This window comes from Bombus vancouverensis, chromosome 13, assembly GCF_051014615.1.
Source record: "Bombus vancouverensis nearcticus chromosome 13, iyBomVanc1_principal, whole genome shotgun sequence".
In the NCBI taxonomy this organism is placed as follows: Eukaryota; Metazoa; Arthropoda; class Insecta; order Hymenoptera; family Apidae; genus Bombus; species Bombus vancouverensis.
In genome coordinates, this window is record NC_134923.1 from 6,212,460 (window position 1) to 6,226,898 (window position 14,439).

The 14,439-nt window shown below is 45.4% G+C and overlaps 1 protein-coding gene across 3 annotated transcripts in view; it reads left to right on the top strand.

Annotated features, from left to right (window-relative positions):
• Window positions 1–14,439, top strand: part of LOC117162151 (uncharacterized) — an 81,339-nt gene that overhangs the window by 6,451 nt on the left and 60,449 nt on the right. Inside the window, exons 1-2 of one of the 3 annotated variants that reach the window (XM_076623598.1) lie at window positions 8,788–10,261; window positions 10,342–11,555. The exons of the other annotated variants lie outside the window; for them this stretch is intronic. The gene's annotated coding sequence lies outside the window, so the exon portion shown is untranslated. Of the gene's footprint in view, window positions 1–8,787; window positions 10,262–10,341; window positions 11,556–14,439 lie in introns of those variants that run through there. 3 annotated transcript variants of the gene reach the window in all.

The window sequence follows — 14,439 nt, forward strand, 5'->3', positions numbered from 1 at the left end:
TTTCGAGTATTTGAAGGATTCCTGCAGAATAGGATTTCGCCATAAAATTACTGGCAATACCGCAAATTATTTTACGTCAGCGCAGTTTTATAAACAGAAGGAAGGGTAACTTATACCGCTGGAAAGATTCTAAAGCCGAGGTGTCAAAGGAGGCCACTTTAGAACAATGAAGCTCAGGACTAAAGCTAGGGAATAATCATGGCCCTATGATGTGCCATAAAGCGCACCAGAGCTTCTCATTGCTTACCTATTTGACACGCACTTCTCGTACTTCTTTGCTGTCTTAAACAAAGTATTCTCTTCGGCGTGTCGGGAGAAAGGGCAGTTTTTGTTAGGAAAGTAAGGGAGATTCGGGGAGAGAGAATGGAAAAAAAACGAGAAAGGGAAAAGGAAAATGTCGTTAGTTATTCCGTAGCATTGTTGCGTTCGTTCGAAACACGGGCTAAAGAATCTTCTACTTAAAAGTTTCGTAATTTCAGCAGAGAGTAAGTTCCCGTGAAAAGGTGGAAAGGTTTTCGGTGAAATTGAATTAATAGGTGCTCCATGACTGGAGGTCAGAAAATAATTGTAAACGAAAGAGAAACTACGTTCCCTTGTATTTCTAGCGAAACTTTTGCCTCAAGTGCTTCTAATTGTTATTCGAAGATGGAAAATTATGAGGAAAATACGCATCTTTCTTAACTCGTGTCGAGATAAAGAAGAAAGAAATCGGAAAACGAGTATGTATATTTCAAACGTGTAGAAAATTCTGGTTTGCTATAGTAGAATAGGTTGGAATAGGTTCTCGGAAACGGATACCCGAAGTCAATCTTCTTTTTATCGACCAGTTAGTTCGTGCACGTTGAGGTGCTTATTAACGAGTCGAAGAATCTCGGCTCCTTATATTTTTTCTGGCATAGGAGGAGGAACGGAACAGTCGGCGATTCGCACAATCCCATACGAAGGAATAAAAAGTAGCGACCCTCGAACACAAAGGTGTTCTCCCTGAAAGTAACCACTCTGGCAGATCGTAAAACCGAAAAAAAACCGCAAGTAGGAGTTACTACGTGTCCTTGCAAGTAAGGAAACTTCGCTATCGAACAAAAGTACGAAGCTTTTTTCCTTAAAAAAAAAAAAAAGGAGGAGGGAAGGGGGAGAATAACGATTTCACTGTCTTCGGTGAAACCAAGGTAATATTTCGAGATTTAAGGTAAAATAAAAAAGAAAAAAAAAGAGGAAGATGCGTTGGTCGAAAAAAGTGAAGGGATTACAGATCGTAAGAAGTCAGCTTCGATCCGATCGTGACTCTTCTATAGGCCTGGAAATCGACTGGATTCGCTGGCAAGCGTAGCTCGTTAGAACGTTTGACGACATAATTACAAAGGATCGATAATAAGAAACGCGAGCAGCTTCCTGTAGCGTAGTGAGTCGGTCGCTTTTGCACCGAGATGCCACGGCACATTAACCGAGCAGCTTGTGTCGCGTTATTAAACAGAAGCAGAAGATCCTCCTTGAGCATGGAGGATCGGTTTTTCCGCGTAAAGTACCGTTGATAATGGGACAGATCTTGAAGGGGTTATTGTACGGCTGGATGGATATGGCGATGATATCGAAATACACGGTTTGTTCTACCAAGGAAAGAAACTGATGGACATGGTCGCACAACTTCTGCTACGTAAATTCACAATATTCCTTTGAATTTCGATCGTTTTTCGAAACAGTCTTGCACTTCGTTAGAAATGTCTAATTCCAGTTAAATGTCTACCTTCGGATAGTTCCTGACGCGAGAAACGTAAAAGCGTGAAAAATCGAATCAATTTCCGAGAAAGGAAACAAGCTCCAAAAAGCCACGGCTCGTACATATTTCAGCGTGCTGCTCGAGTCGCAGTCAATGGAAACGTCCATCGGCAAACGTTCCGCCTTAATTAAACCGCTCGATGGACGCGGTGTTTCGCAGTATCGTGTCGTTGTAAACGCGTGTATCACGACTTTTATCGCGAGTCGAAATTGAAACGACACCGCGCGCGATTATACGCGGTAAATTGAATCCCGCGATCCCGGGATTTTTCGAAAACAGACGCGCGGAATCGACAGGTGCTCGCATTCGTTCCAAATGAATTTCATGGCGAGCGATAAACACGTCGATCGCCGTGATTTCGCGCTCCATTTTATTTATTTGTTTATTTAAACGAGTGAGAAAAAGCCGCGGGTTGGTATAAAAAAAAAAAGAGAGAGAACTACGGCATAAAACGCGATTCGATGAAACCATTTTGCGCGTTAACTGGAAAGCGCTGTCTTGAAGGAAGGTTTGATCTTTTTACTGTTAATTGCCATCCCCCTCTTTTTTTATAAGAATTCCATTGAAGTTTTATTCGAGGGATTTCATCGAAATCTCGATTTCTACTCTATTGAAAGTTTGATATACAAATAGAAGAAACGATATTTTTCGAAAACGCCTATTCAGATGTCGCAGATTTTCGTCCTTAAACGACATCGACAGCCGAGTGGAACAATTTTCTCTTTTTTCCTATTCGAGGTAGCCGCGAGCTGGCTCGCTAAAAGCAAAACTTTTCCCATTTAACTGGTACCACCTCTCACCGGCTCGCGAGGGGGACGTAATGCCGTAAGATTTATAGAAAAGCATGCCGAGGCTGATTTTTCGAGATAATAACTTCTCTCTTCCGCGACTGTTTGCCGATCGCTACGCAGACGTTTTTCTTACTTTTGAAGGGAGGGGCGGAGGGGCGGGGAAAGGCGTCGAAAATCGGACTTGCAGAATTTTAACCTTGTTTTATCTTAAAAGGCGAATAGCCTTCCACCGCTTGCCTCTCAGACATCTTTCTTCCCTCGAATCTCGGACACTTCGTTCCGAGCTTCTGCAAAGTTTCCTCTACTTGGTTACTTTTTCTCGAGAGATTCGTCTCGTCTGAAACACGAAACTCAATTCGACATCTATCGGAGCTGGTCGAATGCAAAATCTCGCAGCGTTTCAACCAACTAGGTAAATTGCAAGTCCAAAAGGAAATCAGGATGCGAGAATTCTCTTTTTCCCTGATTCTTCCTACAGTAACGATCGCAGGACGTAAACACGATAAGTATATATATATATATTTTTTCTTGATTTTCTGGTTTTAAGTGTTACTTTCCTGTAAAACATAGATAAAATAAGATTTATATCGCGTTTCTCCCCTCCACTGCTCGATTACTCAGAAGAAAGCCGTGCAAGCGTCGAATACACCCGCGAAAGTAGCATTTATAATTACACCGATAATTACTGAAATTTCTTTCGAATATCCTGGACAGACCACCGCCGATGAATACCGACAAAAGTCTCGGCGTCGGCTATTAAAACGGCAGCAGGAAGGAACCGTCCACGAAATAACTTTTATTACTGAATCAAGTACGCAGAAACTTGATAATCCTAAGTAAACAGAGGGTTAAGGGTCGCGTTTCATGCACAGAGAAAGACCGAGAAGGAAGGGGAATAAGTATGGGATGGAGGAAGAAAGCGAACGAACGAAGGAAAGAGAGTGAAGTGGTGAGCGTAGAATACGTGGGACATGGGCCAGTGTTTGTGCGTGCGGGGGTAAAAAGCCGCGGAGGGGGTGACTGTCGCGAGAATAGCGAGGTTGCGAGGGAAGACCGGGGGTTGCATAGGCTTCGATGGCTAAGGGACGTATACAAAAGTATGATAAAGGGGTTGGCTGGAGGGGTGGATCGCGGAAGGGGTGTTCTCGGTGACTCGTCGGAGAAAACGGTGGGGATGGCGCGGCGGTGCGATGGGGGGCAGCCCGGTGACGGTGCGCTAGGTGGTGGAAGTGGAGAAAAGGGATTGTTTGAGAGCATCGACGACCAGACGGGGCCACTTGCCTCCGTTCGACACCCTCTTACGCGCCTATCCGCCCCGCCCTGCCCCGCTCCCCACTGACGTCACGGACCAGCACACTTTTAAACGAATAATGCAAATTGATTTTGCGATTGTCGTCGCCGTCTACGCGGCTAGATGCCGAGCACCGATGCCTCTGTCGTGTTGAAAGACAGCCTTTGTTCCAGCCACCTGGAGAAAACTGTCTCTTCTCTCTCCCTCTCTCCCTCTCTCTCTTTTCTCTGAATGCCACTCTATGTCTAAGTACGGCTAACGAAACCCGTGTTTTTTTTTATTTCACCCTCTAATAAACCGATGCGAGAATTTTCAATCGGATCGTAGGGAAAAGTCATCGGGAATGGAATTAGTAATTACGTACTTGGAAATTATATGTGCTTTGGTGCGTATTCTCGTCGAATTTTGCATATTGATGCGTAGATTCTTGCTTTATGATTTCGTTGAAAAATTATTCAAACCAGACTTGACTAATCACTGTCACAGTATCGACAAATTGTAGAGAATTTTTGAATGATAATTCCCAGTCTGAGGAAGCGCGATTATAATATGTTGAATTGACATCGTAATTTATGTAGCTTGATTATGTGCAAAGAGGGAATAGAAAATCCAGTAATAGTAGGTTTCCTTAGTAAAGGTCAAAATGCCATGACGCTTCCGAGTACTACGCTTACAAGTACATATGTACGTCAGTAACTTTTCAATGACTACATCATTTTATACTTTTTCCTTTTTTCTTATTTACTTCTGCACAACTTCATTGTTGAAGTTACCATGTGTAGATTGTTCCATTTGCAATTCTAGTGTTTCTTGCTCGTAACAAATACAATCGACTTTTACGTTTATTCGTGCATTTATTCGTGCTTACGATATATGTAGACTGTAGAGCCCTGGAGAATCAGCGTGACAATATTTGCGGACAGACAGGACGGACAACCTCTGTAGAATCACGCAATTTATTTAGCGGTCTTCAAGACAAATTTCTACCGATTTACTATTTCTTCTTGTTTAATCGGGATTAGATTAGTCACGAAACAAGAGAAACGTATTATAAGATTAGCCAACTTGGATGATATAATGTTTTCCACGTTTTGATCGACGTGTATCTGGAATTTCCTGCTTTTCTGGGAATATTTTCATGCATACGATGACACTCGCGACCTTCGATCGACCCTAGCGCATTCACACACTGGATTTGCACGCCCGCCTCGAAACGACAAAGAGGGTACAATCGAAAAGGCTTGCCGAGACGCCATTATCTGCTCGTGTCGCGTCAAAATTAAAATTTATATGGTGTACGGCGAAATGGTGCGATGCATCACTTCGAGCTCGTGTAACGATGGACAAAAGAACCAAGCGAACACGACAAAAATTCTTTATTAGGTCTGGAGGCATTGGTAATGAGAATTTGAAAGCATCGTGCGAGATCATTCTGCCCCCTTTAATCAAAGTATTCTATTCTAGTATTTTTGCATTTTTCAGGATACGCTCAGACTGCTACGTACTTGAAATATTAATGAACGAAACTTAAAGTTTTCTTTGGTTTAGAAATGACGGATAGAAATTGCGACGATTGTAATTTGTTCAAAGCTTTCGCGCGTCATACTTGAATAAAAATTCGTATACGATAGCCAGTACACACGCATGAAGCGTTCGTTCAAAAATCAATTTAGCAGAAGCTGGGTGGCACTTAGCTGTGCATTTCGATCTCCAGTTAAAAACATTTTCATCCGGTGTAAATAAATTTCAGTAAGTTACGCGTACCTGAGCTGAAAACGAGATAGATCGACCACGAGTCGAGAGTCATAAAGAACGGAAAAAGACTTGACAAAATGACGCTGCGACGAGTGTCATCGAGTACCGCATACGATGATCGCTATAAACGAGACTAAATTGTACACTCGTTTCGAGCACGGTTTTTACGAGGTTCGATTTGATTAATTATTTAAAAATCGTCGAGATACTAGGGCCGTTTTAAAATCAACTTTTCCACCATCAAACACCGGCGATGCAGGAACCGACGAATGATATACAAATCGCGTCGCTGTTAACGCGTTCCGACAAACCTTCGTTATCGTATTCCCGATTTGATGTCTCCAGAAACAATGTCGGATCGATGATACGATACATCGATTACATTAGGTCGTCGTATATGAAACACCGCTTCTCTGAAGTTTCATTTTGATAGGCCTAACGTCACTCGCTAAACCTCATCGAAGAGTTTTTTGACGATGTCTTACGTTTTATCTTCCTAATATCAGATCTTTATAGTCGTATGAAAGTACTACTGAACGATACGAAACTTGATACCTTGGTACTTGGACTTAATTAATTAGTTTGTCGATGCTATAAGAAATACAGTGATGTGGCAATACTTTTTGTATCCACCGTAGAAATGGCGCAACTATCGTAAGATTCGAGTGGAAACGTTATACGAAACGTTGTGCGTTCTCGTGTTCGGTGAAAAGGTATCTTATAATCTTTACACCGTGTGTCTCCCGTGTCTGTCCGCCGTTAAAAGCCCTCCGTTTCGCAATTCCGCGAACGCCTGTCGCTCAGTTTCCTCCGATCCCTTCGGAATTTCAAGTATGCAATAATTTAATCCTTGGCCGTTCCTTTATTTCCGGCGCGGCAGAGTAGAAAGGTTAAATAGATTAATTGCTTAGGTCGGGATCGATCGAATATGACAGAGGGGTGGTTCTCTTTTCTCTACCGCCACCACCGCCGCCCCCTCTTTATTCTTTTTTTCCTGCGCCTGGAAATTGCTATCGCTTTGAGAATTAAACCTGGACTCGGTTCACTCGCTGCGAACGAACAAAAGGTAGTGGGGGAGGGGGGGTGGAAAGGCGGAAAGACGAGGGAAGAAGACTGGTGAGGGGGAGGGGCTGGGAGAAGGCGGTAGGACGCCAAAGGGGGCAAGTGGGGGAAAGCCATAACGATGATGCTCGTTATTCGAAAAAGAAAGAAGAAAATATATCGCTGCCGAGGACTGTGATGAACGAGAAAGCAGAAGGCTGCCTGATATCGTTTTTTCGCTTTAATAAATCCCTCCTCCCCCTCTCTGTGCACTTTTTACTTCTACGATTTCATTCCCATGGCTTTCGAACGGGTCGACTACGGGGTTACTACACCGAAACCGCCGCAAAGAGTCATATCCATCGAGTCGCATTGCAGAGTCGTCGTAAGAAAGGAGCTGCCTCCCTAATCAAAATTCCTTTCCGTAACGCGATAAGATACGTCGCGCCGCGCCGTTTGGTAAACGCGTCCTGTCCTCAGAAATGGAACGCCACCGGTTCCTCGCTTCGTCGTCTCGCTTTATCGGAAGTTTCGAAAAGAGTTTCCTACTTGGTAGCTCCATTTTTTTGTTTGCAGAAGCTTTATGTAACCGTATGTTCGAGGCTTTGTGGCTCATCCAGTAATTCTTTTTTTTTGCTTCCACGTGTATACACGAGATAATCTACTAATGATTGTGATAATGGTGCAGAAGCGTCACTAACGGATTTGCTCTCGGTGAAAGGACAAGCTAAATAAAGCGAAAGAAGGGGAAACAGTCTGCTTGCTTAATTGAACGGAATGGTCTTAACGTAACTCCCCTTGTTCGAGCGAAAATTGTGAAGAACGGTATTATGGTCTCCCAAATTTCGCGTTGATAACAAAACGACCTTTAAATCGATCGAATAACGTCGATGGTTGCTTGGGCTGTACAGGTAGTTTCGTTTCCCTTCTACGACGCCTGTAGGGCTTCTCTGGCACACGAAAAGGCCGGGAGCGGGACAACGCTTCACCACGACGAAATACAATCCTAAAGAGAGAAGAGCTTCTTTCCTGTACTTCCACCCGGAAGTCACACGCGCACCGCACCGGCAACAAGATACCACCGATCCATAGCGTGTTGAACTTATACTCGCTTTTTACTTGTCTCTGGTAGAATCGAAACGAATTTTATACTCCCTCGTAGCACATAACTCATAGACGTATTCTTGGTAAGCACGCTCGCCTGAAAATGTCTCTCTGTAAAACGCTAAGAAACGTAACTGGAATAAAAAATCTACGCTTTTCGGTGTAAAAGGCGCATTAATCCGCAAGTGGAGAAAAAAAGATATAGACAGGATTGTACGTGTGGTGGTAAAGCACGAGGTATAACGTTACAGGCCAACGTGCAGAGTTACACGGGCCACGCAACCTATACAGATCGCGCTGTTCGTGTAATACGAAACTGCAAGTAGTTTCTCCGCGAGTTCGTGACGATTAATCGCCGTCACGCACACCACACCTATCTATCGATGATTAACGAGCGGACAATTAGTCGATCCTATACGCTTGTTTATGGCCCGAAAATTAGTTGTACGCGTCTTATCGATGCGATCGTTCGCGTTGCGTCGCATCGGTGATTCGGTAATTACGAGCCTCATGGAATTCCGCACACACACACATACATACACACCCGCCCCCTTTTCCACCCCTGTCCCTCTCGTCCACCCTCTCTCTCGTTGCAGACCTCTCGAAACGAAGAATCGATCCGCCGTTCGCGTCTCTCGGTTCGCTCCCCCTGAAAAAAGGAGGCAGAAGAATCGAAGAAAAAAAAAAAGAAAAATGAAAGAGAAAGAGAGGAGCGGACGGAGTAGGAGGAAGAGCCGTAGTCGTAGGAGGGACGGGTGTCGGCCGTGGAGTTCGGGGGCTCGAGACTCGGGACAGAGCTAGAGAGAGAGATAGTGTGAGAGAATGAGATCGAAGGGGGAAGGGTATGGAGTAGATCGCGAGTGAGCAAGAAGGTGATACGTAGTATGTACTCCTTCGAGCCAGCGCAAGATGGATTTCCGCGAACTTCGAGCGGGCCTTAACTCGCGAAAAATGTCAAAGTGAGTAGAAGAATAGGTGGTGGGCAGGGGCAGCAGGGGAGAGAGAAGAGTAGGATAGGAAGAGAGTGAAAAGGGTGACTGGTAGGTGAGGTAAAGGGGCGTAAAACGAAGCGTCGTCGTCGTCGTCGTCGTTGCTCGCCGTCGCCGCCGCTACCACCGTCACATCTACGGTGCGTCCGTTGTCCGCTGTTCGCCGTTCCCCTATATACGTGTATCCGCGTGCTTAAGATCCAAAAGCGCGGCTGTCGAGGAGACGAAGGAGTGGGGATAGTCTCGTGGGGAAAAAGGCCGCGCAGAAGGAGAAAGAGGGAATTGCATGACGGAGGGACAGAGTCGATGGAGGGGATGATTGTCAAAACAGGGCTGCAAGACGCTACGAAAAATGTTCGTATTTATGGCACTATTTCCGCCGCTTCGAACCCCCAACCTCCGGCCTGCATCACCCACCCCCTCCCACCTTGTGCCTCGCCTTGTCTGGCCTCCTCGCGAAATCCTCTCTTCCCCCGTTTCTTTTTTACTTCCTCCTGCCGTCGTTTTCCAGAGTGCGCGGCGCGGCACGGCGGCCGTTCTTACTTTTCTTGCTTTTCTCTTCTCCTCTCTCTTCGCAGAGTAACCCCACCATGCGTCTTCCCGTGCCTCACTTCCCCTTCCCCCTTCCCGTTTCTTTCTATGTCGTTTACTCTACCCTACCTTCAGTCCCGATCCCTACCCCAAACAACCTCTCCCCACTATCGAGAGTAACCGACTCGCCGGCGGGAGTTTCCCCCACTTTTGCGGCGCCACTTTAATGTTACATTAATAAAAAGCAACAATCAATATCTTCCCCGTAAAAAATTTTAATCTATAACAGAGAGAATTCCGGCCCCTCCCGCATCTCCTACCACCGACCGACCTCTCGCGTTCTTCCTCGCGTGCGCTCTCTTTCACTCCATCCTCTTTCCTCTTTCTCTATTCCTCTCTTCGATTCTCTCTCACTCTCTTCTGCCTCCCGCCCTCTTGAGAAAAGCGCTGCTACGAACCGTGCCGAGTTCACAGTATCGTATCCAGACTGTACGGGTACCCTGTTGTCAGAGTCAACGACGCGCGAAGTGCGTGTTGTCATTTCACTTTTCACACCGGCGAGTGAAGGACCGCGAGCGGACCGCCCTTCGTCGTGTTGTTACACGTGCCCTTTTCTCGCGCCCTTCCGAGCGCTCCACGCTCACCCTTCGCGCGCCACCCGCCGCTTTCCATTCTGCGTTTCTTTTTTCGTCGCTCGGAAGTTAGACTCATCTTCGTTTTTTATTTCCCTCTGTGTCTCACACTCTCTCTCTCTCTCTCTCTCTCTCTCTCTCTCTCAATCCTTTACTATTTTCCTCGGACTCCCCTCCCTTCCTCTCCATCCCTTTCCCTTTTCCTTTCTTTCTCTCTTTCGCTCTGTGCATCGTTCCGACTCGTTCACTCGCACACGCCAGTGACATACACGCGTTATATTCGTTCGGGGGGAAACGTGGTGCGTGCGCGTATTATACACACAACATACGGAAGTCGAAAATGTGACGAGGTGGGGTAGAGATGTGCGTGTACGGTCGCGAATCCGCGTACGTGTTTTAGGAAAAACGTGCTTGCAGCCTCTCCTTTCAGAGATCTCACGTATTCGGGCGCGACCACGTCGGAAGGGGAAAAAATACGCAACATAGACGATGGAATGAATAGAGAGCATTGTTGGTATCGTTTCTCGTGTATTGAACTCTCTGCATCGGAGTTCGCATCGATGTCGCAATAAAATTTACGTCGGCCGGGAGAGTTAAACGTGACATCTGTGTGTCGCGTCGGTGTTAAGTACGCGAACCGTTGAGCGTAAACGATTCCGATCGAATCTACTTAAATTTCAACGAGCCGAGTGAGAATCGCGCTCCGGCAGTCGCGCAACGAACGCTGACCTTTCTTATCGCTCGTTCGACGAATTGCTTTTCCGCAAAAGTTCACTCGAATATTTATCTCCGTGCGATTGGCCGAGATCGAAAGGAATACAAGCTACAAGCTCTGCGATTCTTCCCGTACGTTCGAATGGAAATCGAAATAGCGCCGTTCGGTTTCTCGCCACTCCGATTTTACATTCGTGTATAGTATATAACCATAACCGAGGGCACGAGCTCTCTCGACCTCCGTTTCTTCTTCCCGGACAAAAGGGTACAGAAGTAGCGGTGCGAGCAGGAGAGAAGACGCACCGAGCGAAAAAGGCGAAGGAAAGACAGAGAGGAAGAAAGAGGGAGAACGAGACGGATAACGCGAAAGAGTCAGGAGTGGGAAAGGGAGGGAGAAACAGCGGTCTCGCGCATCTCTGCGCGCGACGAAGGCAACTGAGCTTCTTCGGACCTCAAGAGACTATAGTCGACTATTTTAACTTGAACACTATGTTTTGCAGCGTATCTTGCCGCTGACTCGGCGGAAATCGTATATTGTTATCTCTGTTTTTTCTGTACGCGCCTGCTCTCTGCTGGTGACTTTCATTGATACCGTTGGAAACATTTTTTTTCAAACCCGCGTCCCCTCGCGTTTGTGCTGGTTAATTTTCGCCGTTCGATCGGCGATCGCATTCGGACCCGCGCTCACAGATTCACGAGTAGCAACCATTCAAACGCCAACATTTTTTGCGCGCGTGCTTTCGTAGAAAGTTTCGAAGAGTTGTGCCAAGTGTGTCGAGACCGTCTGTAGTTCGAATCAAATTTGTGCCGCGTGATACAAGCAACAACTGCAGAGTGATTCACTTCCGGACTCGAGGACTACGAGTCATCGATCATTCTCACAGCTAGGAAGTATCGTACAGCTTTGACAGGCGACTTCGACGGAACAACGTACGTAATATGTGATATTTATTTTTAATTGCCGTTTTCATAAGAACCAATTGAAATTAAAAACATATTTCCACCGTATGATATCGCCAGCTACGAAACCTTCTCGCGATATTTTCAATTTCTCCGGGTTAAAACGAATTCATGGGTGTTCGAAGAAAACGCGAACTTCTTAACAGGATGACATTGCACCGGGATCTCTCGCCCCTGGCCGTGCGACGCGTAGGTCAGGTTAGAAACTGTGCGAACGTTTCCGCGACGCACGTTGCTGTTGTGTGTGCCGCGCGGCGAGACAGAGAGCGTGGCATCGAGGCAGCACGGCGGAAAGATCGAGGCAGAGCCACGAACAACACAACAAGCGAGAGGGATAGATGTAACTGCTGTAGAGGGAAAAGAAAGCGAAACGAGGCGCGAGAGTGAGAAAGGAAAGAGAGCACGCGGCATGGTCGTAACGTGGTAGCGTCGAATTCGTACGGGTGACTGAATGGAATGAGTCGTCTGCGGCAGCGCGGGGTAGGATAAGGGCCGGACCAATAGAGTCGAGAGTTTCGTCAGAGCCGTGAAAGGAGGGAGAGCGACGTCGTTGGAAGGGGCGAGCTGACAGACTTACACACGTGCGTTTGAACCTACGCTACGCGTACGCTCGTTGCGATCGCACAGAACATCATACGGTGCTGCTGCTCTACCAATCTTGCCTAACTGTTGAATTGATTCGGCGATACACGATTTCCGACCGATCGATCGATTCGTAGCATCGAACCGCGCTTACTGTCTAGTAAATTAGTTGCTGTTAGTTGATAATAAATTTATTATTTGAACGAAACGAATTATCGATAGCAGCATAGAATGTATCTACGCGTGTTGTACGAAATATTCTGAAATTTCGTCTGTTATTAGTACATCTTCTAATGCTTTACTAAGCAACTGTCTAAAGAAATTGTAAGTTTCACGTACATTTTCAAATTGATTTGAAATCTTACGTTTCTCTTTACAGTGCCTAATGATATTCCGAATTCTTTTATGTATGATATGGACATAGAAATTTTCTATAATAATTGTCTAAATATTTTCATGAGTCAACGTAAGTGACACATAGGAAGAACAAAAAAGCTTAGTAACACAGTGGATCGCACAGTAAATTCGTATTAGTCATACGAGTAGAGGCGGTGTCAAAGTTCATTCAGTAGTATCAGTAGCACTCGAGAGAGCGTCATTCCCATTGCTTGGCCGCGTGGTACGTGGCCCATACACACATGCACGCTCACACACGCCCGGAACTCGTTTATTCTATCTCTCCATGCGTACGTGCACGCTGTGGAAAACCAGCTGTGCGAATCGATTGGTCGAGGATTCGATTTTTCTCTTCCCCGTCGATGCTGTGGACTGATAACTAGTCACGTGACCAGATTTATTCAAAGGATTTACCAAGGAACATCCGCTACGCTGATTTCGATGAAAGTTCTACGCGTTTATACAATGAATATCAGATAAAGGGACGAGGATATCTTTTTAGCCAAGCAGTTTTAAATTTCATTTTCCCTCGCTCTCAGAGATTCGTTTCTCTGACGCTGTCTTCGAAACTATAGGGAACATGAGGAAACTTTTTGATAAATGTGTCATATGTCCTTCCTATAATTCGTCAGTGGAATAGAATCTTATTCCACCGAAACATTTGAAATTCCATTTACTACGAAACAATATTAAGGACCGAGATCTACTATTGGCCAGTGTTTTTGATAGATTTCACTTCGATTGTGAATTAATGCCGGAATCACACGCGATATAGGATATTTAGCGAAGATAGATTAATGATCACATGCGTTATGCACTATGTACGTATGCTGGAATACAATGGGATTAACAATGCATATCGATAATTGATTCCAATTATACATGGTAATTGGTGGCAAGAGTTCATGGTAAAAGCTCATGAATAATAATATCGACCGAGTATTTTTCTTCCTTCGTATACGATACGTCCGGTTATGATAGATGAAAAGGAGCGAGACGATTGACCACCAGGAAAAGTTGTGTAAAACGTATGCTTGTTATTTCAACAATCGGTAATTTTTAACGTAGTTTATCTTTGCCGATCGATTTTCTTGCTTAGCGAAATCGTGCAACACCTTTTATTCCATCGTCGATTGTTCGCAGACCGTCTGCCAGCAGAAGTGCTAGGTCATTGTATCTCGCATACCGCTGCCAGGATTTTATGACCTGTTAGCGACGATCGTGTACAATTCGAATACATCGTAGTCCGAAAGTAACAAACGGCACGAAGTCGTCGGCGTTAACAAAAATTGCAAAAGTATCGTGGGAAACGAAAATGTTACGTAACGCGAAAAGTACGAGGAACGTATGGATTTCTAGGACAGTGGGAAAGGTTGCGAGAACTAAATTGGAACGCTTCTATTCTGGGTGGCGTTTGACGGCCATCGTTGTTATTCTCATTAAGCGTAGCGAACTCGAAGTAAAATTGTAAAAGGCACGGGTCATTCGGAGTCTTGGCGCGCAAAGGGAGAAGAGAGGCTTTGCTCTCTAGAGGAATGCTCTGCCGGATTGAGAACTCGGATCCATCCGGCCGGTCTCGAAAACCTGTTGCATTTTAACGACGCGACCGATTCTTTGGAAATCCGGCTGGTTGTGCTCGAACCAGCCAATATCACTCTTGGGAAAAACCCTTCTATGTCGTTGGGATTACCTACATTAACGTCGAGCAAACGCTCGATTATACCATGTTTTCTAATAATCGTTAATTTTCTTATGATAAGTATAGCAACGAATAAGACAAGCATGTGCAACGAGTGATCAAGTTATTTATAGGTTTCGTCCGCTTTTCTCTTGTCCTTTTCCATTTGTTTAATTGTTGTTGTATACGTCGTGGGAT